Raw genomic sequence first — 8,524 nt, 5'->3', positions numbered from 1 at the left:
ACACACACAGTCCCAAACAACAAACACACTTAAATGCACATACAGTATGGCGGTACCTGGCCCTGACATGTGCATCAACACATCACCTGCTCTGCACTGACACCTGATCAGTCCATTGGTATTGCATCAGAACCAGCCCACGTTTAATCTATTCAAATCTTATACATGTGGACGCAGATTATACATTATTTTGAGGCTAATACTGCATGATACTAGCGCAGTGGCCTTGAGCAATGCATTACATTAGAAGTTAAAGATCAAAGTACAACAATACAACAACCAGCAGTAATTGACAGGAACGCTTCCAGCAGCTGCCTGTATGGGATATTTATGGTAATAAATAGGTCATCCATGTTGCATTTGCTTCAGGCTGAGGAGAGTCTGGTCCACCCACTGCATTACTGCGTAGCATTGCATTTTCATCAACATTTCTCTCAGTCCGGACAGTATGTAGTTCTAAAGAATAGGCATCATTTCAAAATATGTGATGTAACTAATTGCATACTGGGGCAGAGGAAAAAAAAGAGACAGAGTGAAAGAGAGACAAGGAAACACAATGTGAGTCAATCTATTCAATGAGGGCTCATTTTAAAATGCTTAGAAGGTAGTATTGAAAAGTGCCCTGCTATGTCCATTGATTAACAGTAGGTATTAAGTCTCATAAAGAGCTCATTAAGCTCCGGCATCCATCACACAGGCTATTAGGAGTTCAACCTTAATGTGTTTGTACCTTGAATGGAGGGTAAGGAAATAGAGAGGGCTACTGGCTCGGCAAATTTGGGAACATTGTGGCTGGCATTATTAAGGTGATGGGGCTTTGTGAGAGTGGGTAGCTGAGTGTGTGCACTGTACTTGATATACCATGATATACTGATATGCATATGAGAGATAAAGGTTCAGATTATGTTACAGAAATAGTTCATAATTGTGGACTGTAACTATGATTAGCTCTGCAGGGTAAATCCAGACAGCTAGCTGGAATATCTGTCCAATCTGAGGACTATGGTTACCTGGTCCTCAGATCTCTGCAGGGTAAATCCAGACAGCTAGCTAGACTATCTGTCCAATCTGAGGACTATGGTTACCTGGTCCTCAGATCTCTGCAGGGTAAATCCAGACAGCTAGCTAGACTCTCTGTCCAATCTGAGGACTATGGTTACCTGGTCCTCAGGTCTCTGCAGGGTAAATCCAGACAGCTAGCTAGACTATCTGTCCAATCAAAGGAATAATGTTAAAAGTATCAATTAGGGGTCTGCTATATGTATGAATACATTTCACATACTGTATATATTTTTTGAATCATATTGTGATACGTCATACCACTAATGCTAACGTTACACACCAGAAGACACAGCTTAGCTAGCTCACCGACCAGTAATGTTAGCATGCAACAACACCCAGCTACATTAGCTTACCAGTAGTCGGCAGCGGTACTTTTCAGACACCATGGCCAGTGCCGGAGATGTCCGAAACAACAAAACGGGACAACCCTTCTGCTTCCCTGATGTCTCTGCAGTTGCCAACATTTTGCCAGCCCCTTGAATTATGCAAACAAACTGTCACTGCCCTACGTGAGCAGCCTGTCGGTAAGTTAGAAGTCTTCAGGTAGCTGTGCAAGAGAAAACTCAGTCATTCCCAATCAGCAGAGGCGGAGATAACATAGGCACAGGCTAATTACTGCTAACTAACATGCTACTTAACATTAACATAGGCACAGGCTAATTACTGCTAACTAACATGCTACTTAACATTAACATAGGCACAGGCTAATTACTGCTAACTAACATGCTAGTTAACATTACCATAGGCACAAGACTTGCGCAGTAGTTTGTAGGTGTAATATTAGTTGAGTAGCAGGAGAAAGGACACCAAATGAGAAATAGATGGAAAGCCGAGGGGGTCAATCACAAAATCTGGAACGCATATCAATCACATTCCAACCAGGCGGGTGTTTTCCTCAAGGTCGCAGAAGCACACACACACACACACACACACACACACAACTTTTTTGAGTTAATTACTCCGGTGACAGCGGTCCAACTCCCCTGATCATCACACTGACACAGATTATCTCATTTATCAGAAGTGTAATAACTTATTGTAGTTCTGACTGGTCGCCTACCACAATTTCATGGTATGCTACCAGGAAACGCAGATACATGCATATTCATATACAAACACCCGGGCAATACGTTACAAACCCACCCACACGAGCCTGCAAATAGCTGTGTTTCCCTGAGAGTTGACAAAGGATAGTTAGACGAAGGAGAAGAGACATGTGCGTGACCGTGAAGTGACCATGAAATCCAGGCAGAATGAGAAATGTAATTGGAAGCTGACAGGGAGGGAGGAGAATTCATTTTCGAAATTACAGAGGTGAAGTTTGGTACAGATAATGGCCTTTTCTCTACAAATAAGAGGTTGGGAAGAAAAATATGGAAAATTACACATTATAACTAGAAATCATGCTCAGTTAATTGGAAGCTAATGACATCAATGGATTAGCGAGCATTGGACAAGATGAATTCCCATTCAACCTGATCAACCTCTGAACGAGTCCAAATATCAAAGAAAGAGTCAGCAATATGAACTGTATTAACCCAAAATCAGATGCAGCTATTTTAGCTGTGTAATCACAGGCTTCAAGAGTGTTTCTTACACAAGTAAAATCAACATCTAGTTTTCTAAACCTGTCAGAAACAAAGCATATCTGACACATTCTGTCCCAATAAGTTGCATTCTGAAACTTGTGAACTACTTGTTTTTTCTTGAAAATGCTCGTCAAATTCTCTTTGATGTGGCTAATTCAGTCATTCCTAATTAAAAAATTAAACACATCTTGTGAAACCAACAGACCACTCTGTAAAAGTGGTGGGTCACCAATGTTTGAGCAGTAGCATTAGTGCATACATGGTTTGACATTTGCCTCATGTATTACAGGTTTTGTTGCATCATGCCTCAAATGTGCCTGAAAAAAAGCAGTGCAGAGACCGTCGGCTCTGGGAACACGCTGATCGCAATCGACCCAGCTCTGCTATGCATATTATTTCACTGCATTTGTAATGGTTACATGCACATTTGCTAGATACCCAAAGACAATTAGCTGCAAAGACTCCATCCAGCCATCTCATTTATCAAACAAATAAGCACGGAGGCAGTGTTTGAGTGCTACTATAGATGCTGTTTAGGGCCATCACACTGTGGGAGGCTTCCTGTCCAGATGACTCCTACCGCAGCTAACTAGGAGGAGGCTACACAAGGCCATGTTTACTCTGTGTAAGCTACAAGCTATCCTGGCATTTATTGACATGTATTAATAAAATACATATTCTAGACAATCCTCTACAAGAGATCGTTTTTTTTGTAGATTTCAACGGGGGGGGGGCTGTGACCCCTAGGGGATCCTTAGAGTATGTGCACAAATTATGTAAAAAAAAAAAAAAAACGTACACAACAAAAAATGTACATTACTGTGAATTTAACATATTAAAATTAAAGATAAATTGGCCTATTTGTGAAAAACAAACAAACATTTGATTTACACATTGAAGACCAGCTTACTATAAGTAAGGTAGCCATACAGCTAAGCTTATGGATTCACTATGTTTTCCACTTGTATGTTTAACAATACAACATGATGTGTAAATAATATCCATTCATTTCATCCATCTAGTCCAGTTTAATATGCAACTATTAGGGGGTCCCTACCCCGTCTCTCTTTCAGCTAAGAGGTCCTCGGCCTATGCTGTGTTCTCTTGGGGCTGCAATTTACAATTATTATCCATGAATTATTCGGGAGATTTTCTCAAATAAGGGATGATTCATTCTTTGATCTATAAAACATCAGAAAATAAAGAAAAATGAATGTCGTGTTATCCTAAAGCCTAAGGTGACTTTTTCAAATCTTCTGACCGACAGCCCAGCCCCCAAAAACGTTCACTTTATCATCACATAAAACAAAGAACTGCAGCAAATCAAGTGAAGTGAGATGCTGGAACTGTCATTTTTTGTTAGAATAAAAATCTATTAAAAATATTTGCCAAATATATTTCTGTCATTTGACTAAGTGGTTTATTGTTTATCTCTTTGTACTTTATAGTAAATCTGTAAATCTATACCCGTATGTACAATATGTATGTCTCTTAGACAAATAGATACATCTACATACGTGGTGCAGACTGATATAGATACAGCCATTTCTATCTGATCTTATCTTATGGTTGGATTAGACGAGCCATTATCTGGCTCATTTAATTCAATTGTAACCAAACCAAAAGCAACAATCAGCCAACAGGACTGGTGGCTAAAAGCCTGATAAAGCACAGCATGGAGCCATTCCATCAGAAACTTAATCCACTCTTCCAACACTCTTTGTCAACGAGAGATGGAGTTCTTCATTCTGCCTCTCTTTTTCTTTGAAAGGAATTTGAATAGCAAAAGACAGCCTATTAAAAACACAGCAATGCAATGTTATCACAAAAGACAAAATTGTGGCTATGAAGCATTTTGCTCTCAATTTTCTGCTGCTTTTTGTGCTGCTACTCAAATTAAGTTGTTTACACAGTTTGTTCACGAATACAAAGAGAGGAAGACTCTGAGTGACAGAGAAACAAAAGAGTAGACGGGGAGAGAGCGGAGTACAGAGAGGTTGCGTGAGAATAAAGAGGAAAAACAAATCGTCGTTATGAGACTTGTGCTCAATTACACGTCGCCAAAAAACCTGCGTGCATCTTGATTTCTAGGAGAGCATCTTACTCAAGGCCCAAATATTATACAGTTCATCAAAGCATCCAGTTACATATTTACATATAGAATTTCCCTTAAGAGCAGCTTATACGTCATCTCTTTATGTGTAAATCCTTATTATCTTTGTGATTAATTCATTCTTTTCACCAGTGAAATCTTTTCTCAGGGTGCATTCTGAATCAATGTAATTCCTTTTAACACAGTATGGTAATTAATAGCATTTTTGACAAATATCTCATTATGTACAATATAAGTTTTAATTGCATTGTATGCATAACACATGTAAGCTGCATAAATGTGGCTCATTGGAACTTCACTGTACGTGGAAGGCATCCTGATTACTTTCTTGTACTGAGACTTAACTGTGTATGTGTGTCATACTCACATGTATTAGCATATATAAATATTCCTCTATGCATCCGCATCTATAAACGCACCATGCCCTGTATCATTCTCTCTGTAACACAAACACATAAGCTTGCCTTGTATGAGCTTTGGACTGGGCTCTGACAGAAACTCCTCAGCGTTCAGAGGAGTCATTAATCATGTCTTCGATCTCAGGTGGCATTGAAAGTGCACGCAAAGACACACACACAGACACGCACACACACACACACACAAATACACATATCCACACACAAGGCAAAAGGATAGCTGGGGCGGCTTACATGGCTCCAGTTCAACTGGAAACCTTTCTGGATCCAAGATGATCTGTGAGCCAACAGCTGAGGGGCGTGCAGGACAAGAAGCAACATTTCATCTCTCTCTCTCCCACACACCTCGCCTCATTACCTCAAACACCTCTTTTAGCCAAATAGAAAAAAAACAACCACTTGCTTATTAAGTGTGATTGGTCGTGGTATTCACTAGCTGTGTCACTTTTTGTATTTGCATGATTATAAGTTGGCGTGTTTTTTGTGTGTGTCATTGACATGATATTGATGCACTAAAGTCATTTTTTTTCCCCTAATAGCACGTCCTAACAAGGCAACCTCTGAATGCAATGATGCAGCAGCAGGCGCTCGTAGCTCAGATATTGGAGCCCCTCATTAGTGAGCACACAATAAGTCAGTGGTAGACTTTACAAATCAGGCCTTTCACTTGCAGCACCACACAACAATAAGGTCACTAACAAAAATAAAACACGATATGTTATGTGTAATTGAACCTAGTTCTATCAGGGTTTCATAGTTGATTTCGTACTGAACTGAAATAGAACGGAAACAAAAAACACATTTAGGAGTCGACAAGATTATTGTAAAAATGTGGAGCAGCAATGTGTAGGAGATGGGCTTTTTGGTCTTAGCTGTCTAAGTTAATAGTGAACACTGTGCATTCTTTGCCAAGTAGGAACGAGAACGATGGGACGTCCCCGGTGATCAGCCAGGCTGAATGCAGTAATTATTATGCATTTTTGAGGTCATACGAAAGTATGGGATAAAAGTTACATATCCCAAGGTCTGCATGTGTGACTCAGAGTTGTAGTCCCTGCAGGGAATGGCATGGTTGAAAGTTGCCACACTGATCAGGAAATGTGAAGAGACCTCACCCACTTTCTGTTTTCTCCTCTAGGTTTCTTCTCCTCTCATCCTGTCATTTGTCAGGATGAAACTGAAGGGATGGGAGGAGGAAACAATCCACCCCTCTCTCTTCCTTGCTCTCGGTGCCTGTGTAATCTGCACACTGGGCTGCAGAGTGCCACAGAGCCTCTGTTTATTAGACTAATCCTTAAATCCACATTCTGCAGGCCTCGCAAACGCCTCACAAAGCTCTAATCTGACTCAAAACAAAGGGATTAGAGACGACAAGGTCCCTCTCTCTGTCTCTCCATGTCTGCCAGAGTGGGCTCTGGGTGACGCACACATGTGCAGGGGAACAGACTAGCACTGTTGCATGCTCTTGCCTGTGACACCCTTATTTGCTTAAGACTGATTGGTGCATGCAAACCCTCGCAATCACAAACACGCTTTCTGTGAACACAAGCTGGCTGTGACAAAGAAAGGCAGTCAGAGCCAAGGTGCAAACAAACTGGGTAATTACATATAGACACAAACTCATGGGAGAAATGACGGACAAGATGAGAATGAGCTGTGGGAATGAGAGGTGGCGACAGCGTGGAGGATAGAACCGGTATAACCAAACAAACCTGGCTTATATTATAGATTCATACGGCTGCAAACACCACAGAGTAGATTTTTTTTCACACAGTGGATGCCAGGAGTCCACTTTGGGGGCCATAGGCCTGTTACAGTATAAACACGAAATAAAGGGCAAACAAATCAATATTTGTCCAGTATTTCTCTGCATTAAAGGGCCTTCACATCCACTCAGCACCATGAGAATATGCTCCAAATTTACAGCTCAGTTAAATCTCTCCATAACACCCTGAACTAATTTAAGACAGATGGCACAGCTGTGAGGGGCATACTAGAAACTTCTTTTCATTCTCTCTGTGTTCTTCGCACAATTCAAATTACAAATTCACTCCGAATAATGCAAACAAAACAAAACTCCTGAGATTACAATCGCTCAGTTCTTAATGTTAATTTTACACTGTAATCTTTATAAGTGACAGTGAGTCCGTTAAGCAAATGTAGCATGTAATAATGTTGACAAGTGGGCTTAATTCATTTTCTTGCTCCCGTCACACACTTTCCAGGTTTACTGGGTTGTCACTTCATGGGATAGCCTTGTACTTATACTTTTTTATCAGATACAACAATGTGGAACAAGTGGAAACAGTGCCAAACCGTTCCAGTGTGGGTATGTTACCACTGTAGAAAACAAGTTGAATCGTCTTTGCTATCACTTGAGCTAGTTGTGGCTCTTTGGCGTCTACATACAGTATAGGCTAATAGAATAGTTTGATATGGTCACCTTTAGGGCTGCACAAATAATCAACCATGGTATATATATATATATATATATATATTATATATATCAGTATATATATATATACACACACACACAATAATTATAATTATATGATATTTTAAAATTTGTCTACATACATAGAACACACCCTATAAATGTTTTTTTTTTTTTTGGCAAAGCCAATCTAACGCTTCTTAAACCACTGTCTGATCACGTGCCTCCACGAGCCAATCAGAGTAGTTCCCTGCACCACACGCAGCTGAGTTTCTGGATGGAGACAGTCAGAGAAGACAGAGTAACGGGAAGAAAATCCCCAAAAGATGTGTGAAGTAGCAGAGGCCGAGGGGGCCATCCATGGTGTGGAAGCATTACAGGTGGTGTGTAATATAATGCATACATTTTTAGCGCAAAATGCCAGTGCTATCCCTCGTGATGACTACATTTTAAGAGCTATTTTTTGATGTAAAAAAAATCATACAAAAATTAATAAAATGCCTAATATGAAGGATTGGATGCTAATGACACAAAACAAGAACAGGTCATATGCAAAGAGTACCGTAAAGTTGTGTTGGCGCCATAACGCAACACAACAAACCTCTTTAGAACATAACGTAAATACGATGAATGTATGAGGGCCAGGAAATGCGTTGCAAAGACTAAACATCCCGCAACATAACTCAGGCATCCATCGAAGCGAGCCTCTTTAGCGCATCATCATCCATCCACCTCCCAAAAAAAAAGTGAAATAACAAATGCAGTGGCATTTCATTTGGCCAGAGACATGTTGTGGGGACCCGACTGACTGGTGGAGGGGACATCACAGACTCTTCCCACGTCTCTCAAAACTGGCAAAGTACTTAGGATCCCAGCTACAAGTTCTCCCTCTGAGAGGGTGTTCAGCATA

At 40.5% G+C, this 8,524-nt stretch overlaps 1 protein-coding gene across 11 annotated transcripts in view; it reads right to left on the bottom strand.

Annotated features, from left to right (window-relative positions):
* tenm2a (teneurin transmembrane protein 2a) overlaps window positions 1-8,524 on the bottom strand; it is a 205,347-nt gene that overhangs the window by 155,138 nt on the left and 41,685 nt on the right. The gene's annotated exons all lie outside the window — the stretch shown is intronic.

Source organism: Etheostoma spectabile, chromosome 10, assembly GCF_008692095.1.
Source record: "Etheostoma spectabile isolate EspeVRDwgs_2016 chromosome 10, UIUC_Espe_1.0, whole genome shotgun sequence".
NCBI lineage: Eukaryota > Metazoa > Chordata > Actinopteri > Perciformes > Percidae > Etheostoma > Etheostoma spectabile.
The sequence above is the reverse complement of the archived record's forward strand: the minus strand, read 5'-3'. Positions and strand labels throughout refer to the sequence as shown.